The sequence below is a fragment of the Malus domestica genome, chromosome 08 (genome assembly GCF_042453785.1).
Source record: "Malus domestica chromosome 08, GDT2T_hap1".
Lineage (NCBI taxonomy): Eukaryota > Viridiplantae > Streptophyta > Magnoliopsida > Rosales > Rosaceae > Malus > Malus domestica.
Window position 1 is genome coordinate 7635498 of NC_091668.1, and position 17262 is coordinate 7652759.

A 17262-nucleotide genomic window follows, 5' to 3' on the forward strand; every position below is an offset into this window, starting at 1 on the left:
GTTAACTAACATGCTTATTTTTAATAATCATTGACAAATCATATAGTTTGCAGGGGATCCTCTACTACAGTGGTGAAGAGGAGAGAAACCATTGCATAATGGCGTATGTTCAAATCCCATCAGTGGCAAATCTAATTTCTAACTTAACGACAATATCACTCAACTCAAAAAAATAAAAAAAAATAAAAAATCATATAGTTTATAATACCCATTGGTTATGGGTAACCACGGTTACCCGCTCATTTAAATTAAACGGTTACGGTTATGGGTAACCGTTTAAATAAATAAACGGTTATGAGTATAGCCATTTACCCGTGAAATTTAAATGGGCGGTTATGGGTATTAACCGGGGTTATAAACAGGTAACCGTTTACCCATTTATTTTATATATGTAAAACTAACACAAACCATGTTCTCGATCCAATAATACTTAGCATCCAATAAATTAGCAAGGAATTCATCGGTCATTCTCTCAATAACACTGCTACAGGAATGATGATTCTCATCATCAGGAATTGGCCAAATTAATTTAAATTCTTTGCGGGTAACCGTGAAATTGATATAAATGCTTTGACAGAAATGTCTTCTAAACAATTTTTGTAACCCAATAATACTTAGCAAATATTATATTTACCTTCATTGGTAACAGTTAAAAATATCGTCCGTAAACTATTATTTCAATTATTGGAATGGTATAAGGACTTAAAAAAAATTAAAATATGGAAATGTATGATGAATGTACCTATAACGGTGTTTAATTGTAAAAAAAAAAAATTATGACAATTTTTTTTAATTTTCAAGTTGTTAAAAAACATGTAGATGGGTGAAAAATGGGTAATGGTAAAAAAAAAAGATAAACGGGTTAAAAAGGATAAATGGGTAAACGGGTATTAAACGGTTACGGTTAAATGGGTATACGGTTATGGGTATGGTTAATTGTTTATAAACGGTTATGGGTATGAGTATAACTGTTTAGGCAATTACCCAACGGGTAAACGGTTATGCGGGTATGAGCATAAACGATTATGGGTAAATAACCGTGGTTATCCGCCCGCTATAACCGTTACCCATCCCTACTTATGCCCACCCTGCTATTTATATCTGATTTTCGGAAGGGAACAGTTTTAAACAAGGATGTGTCAACATAATTTCCACGATGTCCCTAGTTAGGAGTAAATGTACAACTTTTGCTTTAATTTGGTGCGTAAATAGCTTCCAATAGTGTTTAATGGGAACCAATTAACGAAATCATTTTTCAAGATTAAAAATAATTAAGTAGACGTTTTATTTTAGCAAGATCTGTTTTTTATGAAAGTTACAGTTTGATTTACCTAAACTCTATTTTGTACTATCATGGACTTGCTTCTTGCTTTATACCAATATCATGTATATATAGTTCGTAAAAACATCGAAGTTCCCTTTAAGGAAAAGTTGGAAGGATAATGTTGGAAGTGGCTGCAGAATAGAACAACTTTTTTAAGTGAAAAAATTTCTTTATCTGAAATGACATGAAAATTTAAGATCCTCGTATTTTTCTAGACAATTAACATTTTAGTTTAGGGAGATTCTTTCCGTTCAAAAGTTGGTGTAACATCTGTTATAGCTACTGGGGAAATTTTCCCTTCAATAATTGGAGGTGGAATTTGGAGCCAAAGAAAGATCGGTACTTAAATATTTGTGTTTCACAGTAGACCAGCAAAAAAGAAACACAAAAGATGGAATTAGAAAGTGACATAACAGCATAATTAGAACCAAGCAAATTCACATGCGGAGGCTGATCTATAGAATAGAGGGACCAATGTGGTTACGGGATCTTTCGAATGCCAGAAAAACACCTATAAAGGTCCTCCGAGGACCCTTCAAATGTTTCGATAGGGGGACCGACCTACACCTAGGGTTATATACGGGCTACGTTCGGGAAGTTGGTTTATTTTGTTAAATGACACATAGTTGGTCCAATCAAAATTCTGGTGCATGATGCATTATTTGTACTTAATGCAAAGAATGCGATCTAATTAAACTTGAAATATTGGTTTTTAATACAATTACATGTGCATGAACCTTTCTTTTCATTGAATAGTTCGGATTGTAGCTCCATGACATGCTGTGCTAACAAAGCACTCTCTTAAAACATTGCAGCAAATCGTCGTCTTCGTCTACATCCAGGTCTTCGTCAACGTCATCATTTTGTTAGATTGTTTTTTTGCAAGTTAAGGCCATCTCCAACTAAAGACTGACCAGAAGGCTCGTTTTAGCTCTCTGGTCCTTCAACATATTAATATTTTAATAACAATACATGGCCATATTTGCCTCTATCTCCAACAAAGGGCCAAAGGGTCATAGGGCTCGTTTTAGCCCTGTCACAAAAAACCGTCTCTAACCGAGGGCCAAACATAATTTATTATTTAAAAATTACAACTTAAATTCAAATCCATTGGCTAAGTGACGTCAGCTAGCCGTTAGATTTGATTTTTCTTTTTGCTATAAATAGGGTGGATATTAGGCTATAATTCACACACCTTTGAATTCAATCTATTTCAATTCAAGTTTGCAATGAATTCCAACTTCGGATCATTTTTGGATTCCAACTGGGGGTCCTCATCCAAATCCAAATTGGAAGAAAAATGGGGGCAGCTGAGATGAGGAGATGAGGAGTCTAATGAAGAAGCTGAAGTAAGGCGCAACAAACAAAACAGAGCACCAGCCATGGCTGCGACTATGGTATGTCAGCCAACTAAGGAACAACCTTAATAGGGTGGCTTTGTTGCTGGTCGCTCATACAAACCACGAAACAGAGCGATGACACATACCAATCTGATGAACAACTATTTCAACCCCAACTCGGTGTACACAGAAGAGGATTTCAGACGTCACTTTCAGATGAGGCATAATGTCTTCGAGTGTTTACTTTGTGATGTCTAATAGGTCAATCCATACTTTCGACAAAAGCAAGACCTTATCAAAAGGTTACTATTGCACTCCGAATGATGGCCTATGGCTCCCCAGCTGATACGAAACGCATGGTATGTCTGAGTCTACATGCCTTGATACTCTTGCTGAATTTTGTTCAGCTTTACAAATACGAGTACCTCTGCGAGCCAAATCAAGAAGATCTGTATCGGCTTATTCGTAAAGCTAAAGACTGTGGATTTTCGGGCATGATTAGGTCATTGGATTGCATGCATTGGGATTAGAAGAACTGTCCCATCAGAAGGTTGAGAAAGCCAACTGTTGCGTTAGAGACGGTTGCTTCGTATGACACATGGATTTGGCATGCTTTCTTTGAAGTCCCTGGATTCCAAACTGACACTACAGTTCTTAGGCGTTCACCACTCTTTAATACCCTGACGGAAGGTAAAGCACCTCAACTTGACTACTACATCAACGACCGTCAGTACAATATGGGGTATTACTTGGCAGATGACATCTAACCAATGTGGGCGGCACTTGTCCAAGCCATTCCAAACCCTCAGAATGACGCCAAAAAGTTGTTTACCTTACACCAACAGGCATATCGAAAAGATGTTGAGAGAGCTTTTGGTATTCTACAAGCACGGTGGAAGATCATCAGCGAACCGGCAAGAGGGTGGAGTCGAGAAAATTTGGACTCCATCATGATGTATTGCATCATATTACACAATATGATTGTGAAGGAAGAGCAAGATGAGTATATTAATGGAGAGTTCGATGACGACCAAGATGATCCAAATAGGTTAAGAAGGGCTCATGCAAAAATATATGATGTGCCTAATTTGCCTTTCAATCCAAGAACTGGTAGTATCTCTATATATGAGTACATGAGGTGCTATACAATGATACGTTCCCGTGCCACAAATAAGTACTTACAACATGATCTTGTTGCACATCTTTGGGCCAAAAAAAAACATGGAGTAGGTGTTTAAGTTTTATATTGCTAAATGTTTTTTAAAATGTTGTTTAAGTTTCATGTTGTTAAATATTTTATTTATTTATTTATTTAAAATGTTGTTTAAGTTTCATGTTTAAGTTTTATGTAATTTACCCTTACTTTTATTATACACATTATTGCAGTCATATTTAGAATAGGAATGTGATTGTATAAATCCTAGTGGATCTAGGAGTATCTTTTATATTTCTATTATGAGTTGATTACCTATTAAGAGTTGTAATCCTAAAAGATTAAGGATTCTACCTATCATACTACTATAAATAAAGGCACAAATGGGTGATACAATAAACACCTCACAATTAAATCTCTTTTCTCTCTCTCACTACCGTCGGACTTCCTCTCTCTATTCACTTAGAATAGCTCAGTTAAATAGGCCTACAACACGTTATTAGCACGCTCTTACCAGAAGATGAGGAACTGAAAGATCGTAGGAGGAGGCTATCTTCCACAAAAATCAAAGGCTCTTATTTGTTTTCTACCAATCATGTACGCTTAAAATTAAAGAAGATATTTGGAACGTCCACGAAGCATGAAAACATTTCCCATGATGCATGAACCCCTCTATGGATAACCAGGCCATAAACCTGGCTTGGTTTCTTACCAAGGGCCTGCAACCCCAACCCACACCAGTGCATGCTGGGCTAGTACTTCTGTCTTGGCCCATGCCAGCAGCTGTGCTACTAGGTTGAACCTTTGCCACGGCCCGCGTTACAATCAGCCAGCCCACGAGGCTAGGCTTAATCCCTGCGACCCAACCACGCCAGCAGCTTGCTGCTGGGATTCCTGTCTCTTGGCCCGTGGCCTGCAACCATATGTGGGCTGCCTTTGCAACCATAACCCGAACCCAAAAGCCTCTAAGGCTTTTCCTTATGCACGTAACCCAACCTAAATACCATTGGGATATCGTTTTTCAAATCCAATGCTATTTTTTTGGCATTTTAAATAATTTTAACTTGAGTGTTATTATTATTTTTGCTTCCACGATCGACCCTGTTTGGTCCTGATCTATTGAATTAATTAAAAATGACCTGCAATCCATTAATCTGATAATTAATTCAAAATTATTGACCTGAAGATCACTTTTGGATATTATCGATTCAATAATTTTTTTTTATATTTTGAACCGTTGACATCCTTTCGTAGTCCCAAAACTCTCACACTTGAGTTCCCAAAGAAACTCAAATCCACTATATTTAAATCAGCATATTGCATTATGTGTTTCTTGCAAGAACCTATCCTTTATGAACTAACCGTTCATAAAAACTAAATTGAACATGTAGTTTCATATTTAGTGCCTTTGAAATCCGAAGTTTTCATTCAAAGTAATACATGTCTATAAAACCTGAATGTTCTACGATGTATGTTTATGGATTACCATATGACTAACCACGTTTTATTGTACCCTCCGTTTTAGGGACATGTTGAACTTAAACAGATTTGATTTCACCACTCTCGAAGTATCTGGAATAAACTACCTGAAATGGGTTCAAGATGTGAAGCTTTATCTTACTGCAAAGAGTCTTAGAGCCATCATCAAGGAACCAATCGACAATGAACTCGTCAACGAAGCTCAGAAAGTTACTGCAATGATCTTCATTCGAAGACATATCTATGATGCTTTGCAAACCGAGTACCTCACAGAGGAAGACCCACGCACCTATGGCTTGCTCTAGCTGACCGTCTCGATCACCAGAAAAACATCTACTTGCTTGAAGTAAGACACGACCAGCAGCATGTAATACCCTGAAAATTTAAATATATAGATTATATATATATATATATATATATATATATATTCATAATTATGAAATGTGGAGAAAATCGAAAATAAATCGATTTATGGTTATGAAGAATTTAATCGAGAACTTTTAAAGTTTTGTTTCCAAAAATTATTAAAAGTTACGGGTTTGTATTATTGAGATTTTATGTTATTTTTGGAGAAATTATATTAATTCATTTGAGTTTAGTTTTAAATTAAACTGGTTATGAAGTTTGAAGTTTGAGAATTAATAATTTAAAATCCGTAGACCTTTGGAAGTCACAATTTATATTTTTGGATAGAGGACGATCCCACGAGCGCGTAGGTGAAAACCGTTCATGAAACGGAATTATAACGATGAAGTTATTAACGTTTAAAGTTAGGGATATATTGGTAATTTTAATTTCATTTAGAAGACTCCAGAAATCTAGAGCAATAAGTTGTGCCACGTGTGTGGCTGTGATGAAAGGAAAATAAATGATGGACAACTAAGATTGAAAGAAAAGAATAGAAAGGAAGGGAAGGAAGAAGGAAGGAGGGGAGGTGACCAATGGGGGAAGGGAAATGAGGGAAATGAGGAAAGGAAAAAAAGAGAGGAAAACGGGTCATCCCTTGACCCGGGTGACCTGATGAGAACTGTGGCCAAATTTGGTCATTTTTTTTCGGCAAATCAAGGCAAACCACTACCAAGAAACAACTCCTTAGCATTCCCTCTTCCATTTACACCTATAATTAGAAGAAATTTGGGTTTATTTTGGTGGGAAACACCCCAACGGGATTTATGGGTGTTGGCGGAAATTCCGCCATTTTTGCAGGTGATACCGTCCACCACCACCCTTGTTCAACTCCTTTTGAGGCCTGGATCAATGCTCAAGCAAGATTTGGGGCAGCAGAGCTACGATTTTGATGAATTGAGGAATACCCATTTCTAGGGTTTCCGATGGTTCATGGGTTTTTCCGGCCACTTCCCGATCGAACTAGGTTTCAACCCAGGTATGAAAGTTGTTCCTCTTATTAAGATCTACTTTCCTGTAAAATTTGGTAATTTTTGGAAATAGTTGATATTTTCCGACGATTCGGGGCGGCCGACTGCCACTGGCAGTGACATGTGTGGCGGCACACGGCCAGGGAGCCGACGTTGCCATTTTTCATGTAAATTTCACTATTTTGAATCTATAATGGGTAACCATTTGATATGAATTGGATTATGAAGGTTAGTGTTGAATATGGTGGTTACTGGAATATGTTTGAAAGTTGGTAAATAATGAATTGTGAACTACGAATGGCTTGATCCTTGTTTAGGGTACGTAGGCAATCTAACGAGACGTTAGATGCAGCCATTAAATAAGTGAGATTAAATAATCAAGAATTAATAGTTAGTTGGAGTCTTGAGCTAAGAGAATAAATTGGTAAGATAATTGAATATTGGTTTGTTTGGTGAGAGCATTATGGTTTCGACCATTTTGTGGAATTAAGGAATTAAAAGCAAAGAACCTTAAACTTTGAATAGAAAATTTTCAAGAGTTTAAAGTGGGCCTACCATGAAAATTATTATCCGAAATAAATTATTCGAGGCCGGGGTGTTACACAACATCTTTGCTTCCAAAACTTTAAGTCCGTGAATTAATACAACTATGAAGTTTGTAGAATCCGATCACTACTGAAGTTCTATAAAGTGGAATTAACCGAATAAGATCTCCTGGATAAGACCTATTCGACCTTCCATGCCACCAATATTATCCTGTAGCAACAATATAAAGCACATAAGTTCACCAAATTTTCGAATTTGATCTCTGTTTTACTTCTCGCTGAACAGCAGAATCACTTTTTGATGAAGAATAATCAAGCTTGACTGACTGGCTCGAACGTCATGCCTGAAGTTTATGCGACAAACTCTAGCAGTCACAAACGACGAAAGAATCGTCGTGGCCGTGGCAATGGGCGGCAAGCCCCACCACGGGCCCAAGGTCAACAGAGTCAAGGCCTACCTAAGGGAGGAAATGTGACCCAGCAGCATCCACCCCTTGCCCCTTAGGCCCCGAACTTCAAGAGCAAAGGAAAAGCTACTGTTCAACTGGTTTCCATTGCAATGAACATGTGTTACCGCTGTGGATCAAATGATCATTGGTCATGCGTATGCTAAGCTATCCCCGAGGCTATTCATTCCCGTCGTGAGTCTAACTTTGCACATGTGGATCATCCAGAATATGCTATTACATCCATGAAGATATCGGATTTTCATAAGACATCAGCTCTTATAGACGAATAAATTTTAGACATGTTTTAGGGTGTTTTACCCCTAGTGGCCGAACCCACTAAGAGTGGCCGGACCCCCTCCCTAATTTCTAGGTTTATGGTTTAATTTTGAAGAATTTTTTCTAAGTCTTTGGAAATTTGTTTGGTTTTGGTTGTTTTGAATTATGGATTGTTATTTTATGGATATTGTTTCTTGAATTGCTTAATTGAATGGATCAAATTATATTTATGCATATGACCAATTCAATCAATTTATTTCTAGGTATGTCTAGTGGGGAAGTTAGTTGTTTAGCTGATAGTGCTACCACACACACCATATTGTGTGAGTGACACTATTTTACTAACTTTTTACCTAAGACAGCACATATGACAACTCTTTCAAACCCATCCAACCTGATTCAAGGATACGGAAAGGCCCGTATCATGTTGTTCAGTGGTACAATCTTAACCATTAAAGAGGCACTCTATTCTCCACGTTCTAGAAGAACGTTGCTGAGTTTTAGAGATATTTGAGATAATCAATATCATGTTGAAACCATTGAAGATAATGGTTTTGAATTTCTTTGCATCACTCCATATGAATATGGCTAGAAGCGTATTCACGAGAAGTTGAAACATCTCCTGAGTGTGTTGTACATCATAACCATTCGAGGCATAGAAGCTTACCATGTGGCCGACCTTGTGCTTGAGTTCCAGGGAACTTTGTTGCTTTGGCACGACCATATGGGACATCCTAGACCTGACATGATACGCCGTATCCTCAAATCATCACATGGGCATCGGTTACCTCCCTACATTGGATTCCCGCCATGCAAAGCGTGTTCTTTGGGGAAGTTGAATACTCAATCCTCAATTACAAAGATTATTCACAACCCCCCTAAGTTTCTTTAGAGGATTCAAGGGGATATTTGTGGACCTATCCAACCAACATACAGACCATTTAGATATTTTATGGTGTTGGTGGATGCATCGACATAATGATCACATGTTTGCCTATTGTCCACATGCAATGCTGCATTTGCAAAACTCCTAGCATAAATTATTAAGCTAAGGGCTCACCACCTTGATTATCCGATCAAGTCGAATCAACTGGATAATGCCTAAGAGTTTACGTCACAGACTTTGATGATTATTTCATGTCAAAAGGGATTGATGTGGAACATCATGTACACTATATTCACACTCAAAACGGCCTGGCAAAAGCTTTCATAAAGCGCATTCAATTGTTAGCTCAGACTTTGGTTATGCGAACCAAACTACTGATATCTGCCTGAGGCTATGCAATATTGCACGCTACCATGCTGGTCCGCCTAAGGCCCACCGCTACTCAACCTCATTCACCGTTATAGTTGGTTACTAGATACGAGCATGATGTCTCGCATTTACATGTGTTTGGGTGCGCAGTTTATGTACCAATAGCGCTGCCACTACGTACCAAAATGGGTCATTAGAGAAAAAATGGGAATATATTTCGGTTATGATTCGCCATCAATTGTTCGCTATTTAGAACCCTTGATAGGAGATCTCTTTACGGCACGTTTTGCAGATTGTTACTTTGATGAGATAGTCTTCCCATCATTAGGGGGAGATAAATATGCTAACATTCTTGGAGAACGTTGCGAATTTTCGTGGTATGCTCTCACTGTGTCTCATTTAGATCCCCGCACTGCTCAGTCTGAAACTGAGGTGTGACGAATTATAGTTTTTAGAGCATTACTCAAAGCATGCCAGATGCTTTTAATGATCTAGCTAAGGTGACAGATCATATATACTCGTTGATGCATTTGCGTACACAATAGTTAGTGACATCATGCTTAGCACGTTTTGTTGATGAATGTTGACGTAGAACAGATTGGTCAAATTGGAAACAAGCAATCTAGGTTGAACTCGATTCGCTCGTGAAATGAAAGGTGTTTGGGTCTGTAGCTCATACTCAACCACATGTGAAGCCTGTTGGCTACAAGTGGGTTTTCGTGAAGAAGCATAATGAGAAGAATGAAATAGTGTGATACAAAGCACGCCTCGTAGCGTAAGGTTTCTCTCAACGCCCTGGGATTGATTACGAGGAGATGTATTTCCTCGTAATGAACATTATAACGTTCCGCTACCAAATCAGTTTCGTAGTTTTTGAAAAACTAAATATGCAACTTATAGATGTGGTAACCGCATATCTTTATGGAGATCTAGATACAGATATATACATGAAAGTTCCAGAATGACTTTCATTGACTGGTTTAAATAGTTCTAGACCACGGAACACTCTCTTTATTAGATTGAGAAGGTCACTTTACGGATTGAAATAATCCGGGTGGATAAGGTATAACTGTCTGAGTGAATATTTGACAAATCAAGGTTATGTGAACAACGAGTTATGCCCATACGTGTTCATAAAGAAGTCACATTTCGGATTTGCAATCGTTGCAGCTTATGTCGATGACATGAACCTCATTGGAACTTCCGCAGAGCTTGAGAAAATTGCTACTCATTTGAAATCAGAATTTGAGATGCAAGATCTTGGGAAAACTCGATATTGTCTCGACCTGGAGATCAAGCATTGTTCTGATGGAATCCTAGTACATCAATCGAACTATACCTGGAATGTGTTGCGACGTTTTAATAAGGATAAAGTAAAGCCTTCGAGTACTCCTATGGTCGTTCGAACTCTAGATGCTGAACGAGATCCCTTCTGTCCAAAGGAGGATGAGGAAGATATTTTGGAACCCGAAGTAAAGTGCAATTAGGACTTTATTGTACTTGGCTCAATGCACTAGACCCGACATTTCCTTAACTGTTAATCTTTTGGCTAGATACAACAATGCACCCACACACAGGCACTAGAATGGTGTTAAAGACATTTTCCGCTACCTCAAGGGTACGACGGATTTGGGCTTGTTCTATACCCATGAATCTTCGAGTGTTGCTGCCTCCCTTTGTTCTCAGATTGATTCTCGCCTTGTTGATTACGCATATGTTGGATATCTATGTGACCCACATAGGGCACGTTCTCAAACGGGCTATGTCTTTACCGTTGGAGACACCGCTATATCTTGGAGGTCTACTAAGCAATAGTTGCGACTTTTTCGAACCATGTTGAGATTCTCGCCCTACATGAAGCATTGTGTGAGTGTTTTTGGTTTAGAGCAACCATGGAACATATTCAAAGCACTAGTGGTCTTACTTCCATCGTTGACCTTCCAAAGACAATCTTTGAAGACAATGCGGCATATATCGAGCAGTTAAAGAAGAGATACATCAAGAGAGACAACACCAAGCACATAGCGCCGAAGTTCTTTTATTCTCACCAGCAACAACAACATCAGAACATTGAAGTCAAGCAAATCCGTTCCCAGGACAACCTAGCCGATCTCTTCACCAAGTCATTGTCTAAGTTTACTTTTCAGAAGCTCGTCCAAGGAATCAATATGCGTAAATTATTTGAGTTGAATTGTTTGTAGTTCTTTTATTTGGAAGTTATGTCTAACTCAGGGGGAGTATCTAGAAGCATACTCACTTAATCTTAATATACTCTTTTTCCTACGATTAAGAGCATTTTTCCCACTGGTTTTTGCTACCTAATGAGGTTTTGATGAGGCACCCATCCTGCAATGATCATACTCCGTTGAGTTCACTAATTTCGTCCTGTTTGATGTTTGTTTTAGACATTATGCATACTTCTCATGTTTCTCCTTAGTCTATGGGTTTTCCACATGCCTTGGGTTTTACCATAGCGATGTTTTGTGAGTTTACTACCAATGCATACTTTCTTATATCTGAAACTCGCATTCACCCGTTGTGCTGCCGACTTCATCAACTGTTCTACCTTATCTGTTGAAGATCTGATGCGATAGTTTGTTGAGTATTTACACACTCAATTGGGAGTGTTGTAGTCATATTTAGAATATAAATGTAATTGTGTAAATCCTAGTGCATCTAGGAGTATCTTTTATTTTCCTATTAGGAGTTGATTACCTATTAAGAGTTTTAATCCTAAAAGGGTAAGTATTATACACATCCTACTACTACAAATAAAGGCATAATGAGGTGATACAACTGACACATCACAATTAAATCTCTCTCTTCTCTCTCTCACTACTGCTGGCCTCCCTCTCTTTATTCCCTTAGAATAGCTCAGTTAAATAGGCCTACAACACACATTATTAGTTTTAAATTTTTTACGAATTTATATGCTAATGTGCTAACAGTAAACTGATATAAATATGTGGGATATATTGATCCTCTATATGAAGGGAGCATGGGGGATTTGTCAGGCCAGACTATGGATATCGAATCAAATGACCCATGATCGCCTGAAATTTTTTCTTCACGTTTTCAGGTCCACAAAACTGCATGTGTTAACATCATCTGCAAGGAAAAATACAAAACCCAAATAATGCATGCAAAAATCTAGGAACTTTGATCCATCGTTTTTGTCTGTTATATATGACGATAAGACTCGGCAACTTCTTCCTATTTTTAATTCCAGCTAGTCAACTGGATGATCGAACAATATCTCATCATCATGTGGCTACTCTTTGAAGATGGAAATATAATATGTGCGCGCGCGCTTGATTTGTGCAAGATAATTAATAGTTAAAAACAAACTGGAAAATATGGAAAAACAAAGGATGATAATAGGCCAATGAATTTTAGGACATGTTAGGGAGATGAGTGTGCAAAATTCCCAGGTGATGCCATCGCCGATAATGGTCGTGTGCAACTTCATATGCTCTTTTAATAGTTTAACTGAGACAGACATTTTAATTGTTATTTAATTTTGCAGCGCTTTTTTTCACTCTTTTTATGTAATATAACTATAATTAGGGATCAACACGGTGTGAAATGGATCTAATCCAAAGTTGATACCATACTAATATTGACAAAATGATTATGTTACGGTTCAATTTTAACGGATACCACAAAGGAAATCGAACCAAACCATGCTAACATTGAACGGTTTGGTTAGGTTTAGTTTAGGGTTTGAGCCTGAGCCCTTTTTTATTAAATTATTTACCCATTTATAACAAAAGGAAAATTCATAGCTTGCTACATTAATTTTCATTTTATAGGCACATCATCAAGCCATCTTAAAGTCCTGAAACTGCGTCCCTTCAGGGACATCCAACTACACATGTAAAATAAGATAATATAATTGCGCATATAAACAACTAATCCCATTCAAATGAGGCCAGTTTCTATATCAACTGATAACCATTTTTGTTTTCAGTTTTTACTTTCACTTTACTTTGTAACTAATTTTTTTTTTAAATACGATATTATCTAAACTAAGGAAGATGGGGTGAGATTAGCCTCACAATGAGCTAGCAATAATGTGGTTCAAACTTGCTTTTGACGAGAAATGAACTTGTTTGTACCATACTTGACCAATCCCGAAACTACTGAGCACCGGTCAACGTTATACCGTCAAGGACCCAGAAGAGTTTCCCTCAAATCAGGAGGCCAATCATAGTGCGACACGTGTCGACATCAGAAGCCAATCATAGCGCGACACGTGTCAATATCAGAAGCCAATCATAACACGACACGTGTCAATGTCAGAATGAAACTAGAAACTTTCTTCTATAAATAGAGATCATTCTCTCACAATATTTCCTAATGTCATTTATACTAAATTATTCACTAGTACTCACTAAAGGAGAGCTTGAACCTATGTACTTGTGTAAATCCTTCACAATTAATGAGAACTCCTCTACTCCGTGGACGCAGCCAATTTGGGTGAACCACGTACATCTTGTGTTTGCTTCCCTGTCCCTATCCATTTACATACTTATTCACACTAGTGACCGAAGCAATCTAGTGAAGGTCACAAACTTAACATTTTCTGTTGTACCAAAGTCCTCACTGATTTTGTGCATCAACATTTGGCGCCGTCTGTGGGAACGACACTTATTCCCACTCTCTTCAGCTTTGCCAAGCTGGTTTCCACCATTCGTACACTTTCTTTTGACCAGGCATCCCTCTCCAACATGGGGAGCGAAGGAAGCCACAACACACATAATGACACCCTTCTTGTACCTAGTGCGAAGCAACGAAAGAATGAAGGAAAAATGGTTGCTCTTCAAGCTAAAGTCGATGAGCTAGAAGCTCAGAACAATAAGATAGCAATGAAGAATGAGGTCATCTAGGAGCAGTATGAAAAAGCTCTTTGAGACGCTCCACGAAACTAGGCGTACTCAAACACGCGAGCTCGTTGCCCCTGTGGATATCAACCATCATCTGGGTACCCCCCAACACGGAAGGTCACTTCCCTTTGACATGGGTATCCCTGATGAGGAGCGAGCTAATCATCAAAACATTGATCAACATGAGACTTCTTTCAACCCAGATGCTTCGATCCAAAGCAGGAGAAGTGGAGGAAGACACCTCCTTGCAAAAGGGTTGGAAGGATCGAAAATCGTTTATCGTGACTGCCGAGACTTCCTAAAGCAACGTCGAGAGAATCCCCTCCACATATGCTCGAAGATCAATGACCCAAGGGTTTCTGAAAGACTCGGTCCCCTTCCACGACCCCGGCCCGCTGCCAATCTAGGGAAGGAACAACAGGTCCCAAATGAACATGAAGGTTCAGGGGATTCTGAGGTATTCCGACAGACTCGCCCTAAAAGTCAGTACAGTGAGTCCAAGAAAAAACCACACGCCCTTGCTCAAACTTTCCTACTTCCAAAAGGCGATGTAGACTTACGAAAGAAAATTTCAGTGGTACATGGCTCCACTCAGGACCCCCTTATCTTACAGCTCCTTGAAGAAGTAAACAAGTTGAAGATCAAACGTCAGGCCGAGTTACCTGATTGGAACCAACCCAGGCTTGGCCCTCTCACAAGGAGAATCTTCGACACCCCCTTCAAGCGAAGACAAAACAAAAGATTGGTTTACAACTATATATATACTGGAAGGGAGGAACCAATTGAACACTTTAACCTCTTTGAGTCCACCATGGCATATCGGATGCACACCGATGAAGAGCGATGTCTTCTCTTCCCCTCCACCCTCTCTGGCGGAGCTCTAAACTGGTATTGCCATCTTCCACCTGAGACAACAGACTCATTTGAAGAACTGAGGAAACTGTTTGTTTCTCAACACATCTTCTAGACCGATCACTTGCATTCTACAGATGACTTGTACACTATTCGCCAGAAGCTGGACGAGTCACTACGAGAGTATGCCGGTCGCTTCAGCCATGAGTATTCTCACTGTGCTGAGGCAGATGATAAGACCGCCCTCAAGGCCTTCACGGCAGGCCTACGTGATTGTTTCTTCAAGTACATGATCAATGCCAATGCTTGGAAGACTTACTCTGAGGTGATGGCACATGCTTACAATCACACCTCCGCCGAAGCAAGGACATACCAAGGGAACATCCATATGGTTAACCTCTATCAACAAGTGGGAAGTGGAAGTCAAGTTCTACCAAGTGAGGAGATCTTGGCCATTCATACACCTATTGCATCATCTCCTGCCTCATTTAGCTACTCGCTAAGTCACCAAACGTATCTGTCTCTTGGTAAGAGAAAGGATTTTTACTCTCAGCAAGCCCATTATAACAAGAGGGATAAAGGTTCGAATCAAGACAACCAGAGGTGAACATACCGTTGACTATTATGATTATGGGGCCAAGCCTCATTCTTTCAAAGTGGAGGACAACCAATTTATGGTGCCAAGACAGTCTGAAGCAAAACCAATTTACACACTCTTGATTAAGACAGTCTAAAGTAAAACCAATTTATGGTGCCAACAAGAGCTTCATCAATGGATGGCAACCACAATTCTCAAAAGCTTCACACATTCTTGATCAAGACAGTGTGAAGCAAAACCAATTTATGGTGCCAACAAAAGCTTCATCAAAGGAGTTCAACCACAATTCTCAAAAGATTCACACACTCTTGATCAAGACAGTGTGAAGCAAAACCAATTTATGGTGCCAACAAGAGCTTCATCAAAGGAGGTCAACCACAATTTTCAAAAGCTTCACACACTCTTAATCAAGATAGTGTGAAGCAAAACCAATTTATAGTGCCAACAAGAGAGCTTCATCAATGGAGGGCAACCATAATTCTCAAAAGCTTCACACACTTTTGATCAAGACAGTGTGAAGCAAAACCAATTTATGGTGCTAACAAGAGCTTCATCAAAGGAGTTCAACCACAATTCTCAAAAGCTTCGCACACTCTTGATCACGACAGTGTGAAGCAAAACCAATATATGGTACCAACAAGAGCTTCATCAATGGAGGGCAACCATAATTTTCAAAAGCTTCACACATTTTTTATCAAGACAGTGTGATGCAAAACCAATTTATGGTGCCAACAAAAGCTTCATCAAAGGAGTTCAACCACAATTCTCAAAAGCTTCACACACTCTTGATCAAGACAGTGAAGCAAAACCAATCTATGGTGCCAACAAGAGCTTCATCAATGGAGGGCAACCATAATTCTCCAAACCTTCACACACTCTTGATCAAGACAGTGTGAAGCAAAACCAATTTATGGTGCCAACAAGAGCTTCATCAAAGAAGTTCAACCACAATTCTCAAAAGTTTCGCACACTCTTTATCAAGACAGTGTGAAGCAAAACCAATATATGGTGCCAACAAGAGCTTCATCAATGGAGGACAACCATAATTTTCAAAAGCTTCACACACTTTTGATCAAGACAGTGTGAAGCAAAACCAATTTATGGTGCCAACAAAAGCTTCATCAAAGGAGTTCAACCACAATTCTCAAAAGCTTCACACACTCTTGATCAAGACAGTGTGAAGCAAAACCAATTTATGGTGCCAACAAAAGCTTTATCAATAGAGGGCAACTACAATTCTCAAACCTTCGAAGCAAATTCAAGACTGTTTGAAGCAAATTCAATTTATATGGTTCATCCAAACCTTCGACTACTACAAGGTGTAACTTGCATCACAATCTCTTGCTCAACAATGTGGAAGCAAAATTTGTATATGTTGTCTCTCCCACATTTTTAAAATTTCTAGTTTCCCCAAAAAAAAAAAAATGGGAAATTCAACAAAGCTTCACACTATCTTGATCAAGATAGTGTGAAGCAAAATCAATTTATGGTACGCAACAAAGCTTCACCAACAAAAGCTTTATCAAAGGAGGACAACTACAAATTCTCAAAAGCTTCACACTATCTTGATCAAGATAGTGTGAAGCAAAATCAATTCATGGTACCCAACCAAAGCTTCAACTCCAAAGCTTCACTTACAAAACTTCAACTTCAAAGCTTCACCTATAAAGCTTCAACTCCAAAGTTTCACCTACAAAGCTTCAACTCCAAAGCTTCACCTACAAAAGCT

General features: G+C 38.7%; 1 long non-coding RNA gene across 1 annotated transcript; it reads left to right on the forward strand.

The window, feature by feature from the left end:
• Nucleotides 1–6344: 6344 nt before the first annotated feature.
• On the forward strand, nucleotides 6345–8129 carry LOC139198362 (uncharacterized). The gene is made up of 2 exons (XR_011583793.1): nucleotides 6345–6680; nucleotides 7507–8129. It is a non-coding gene; the product is annotated as an uncharacterized lncRNA (long non-coding RNA).
• The last annotated feature ends 9133 nt before the right edge of the window (nucleotides 8130–17262 follow it).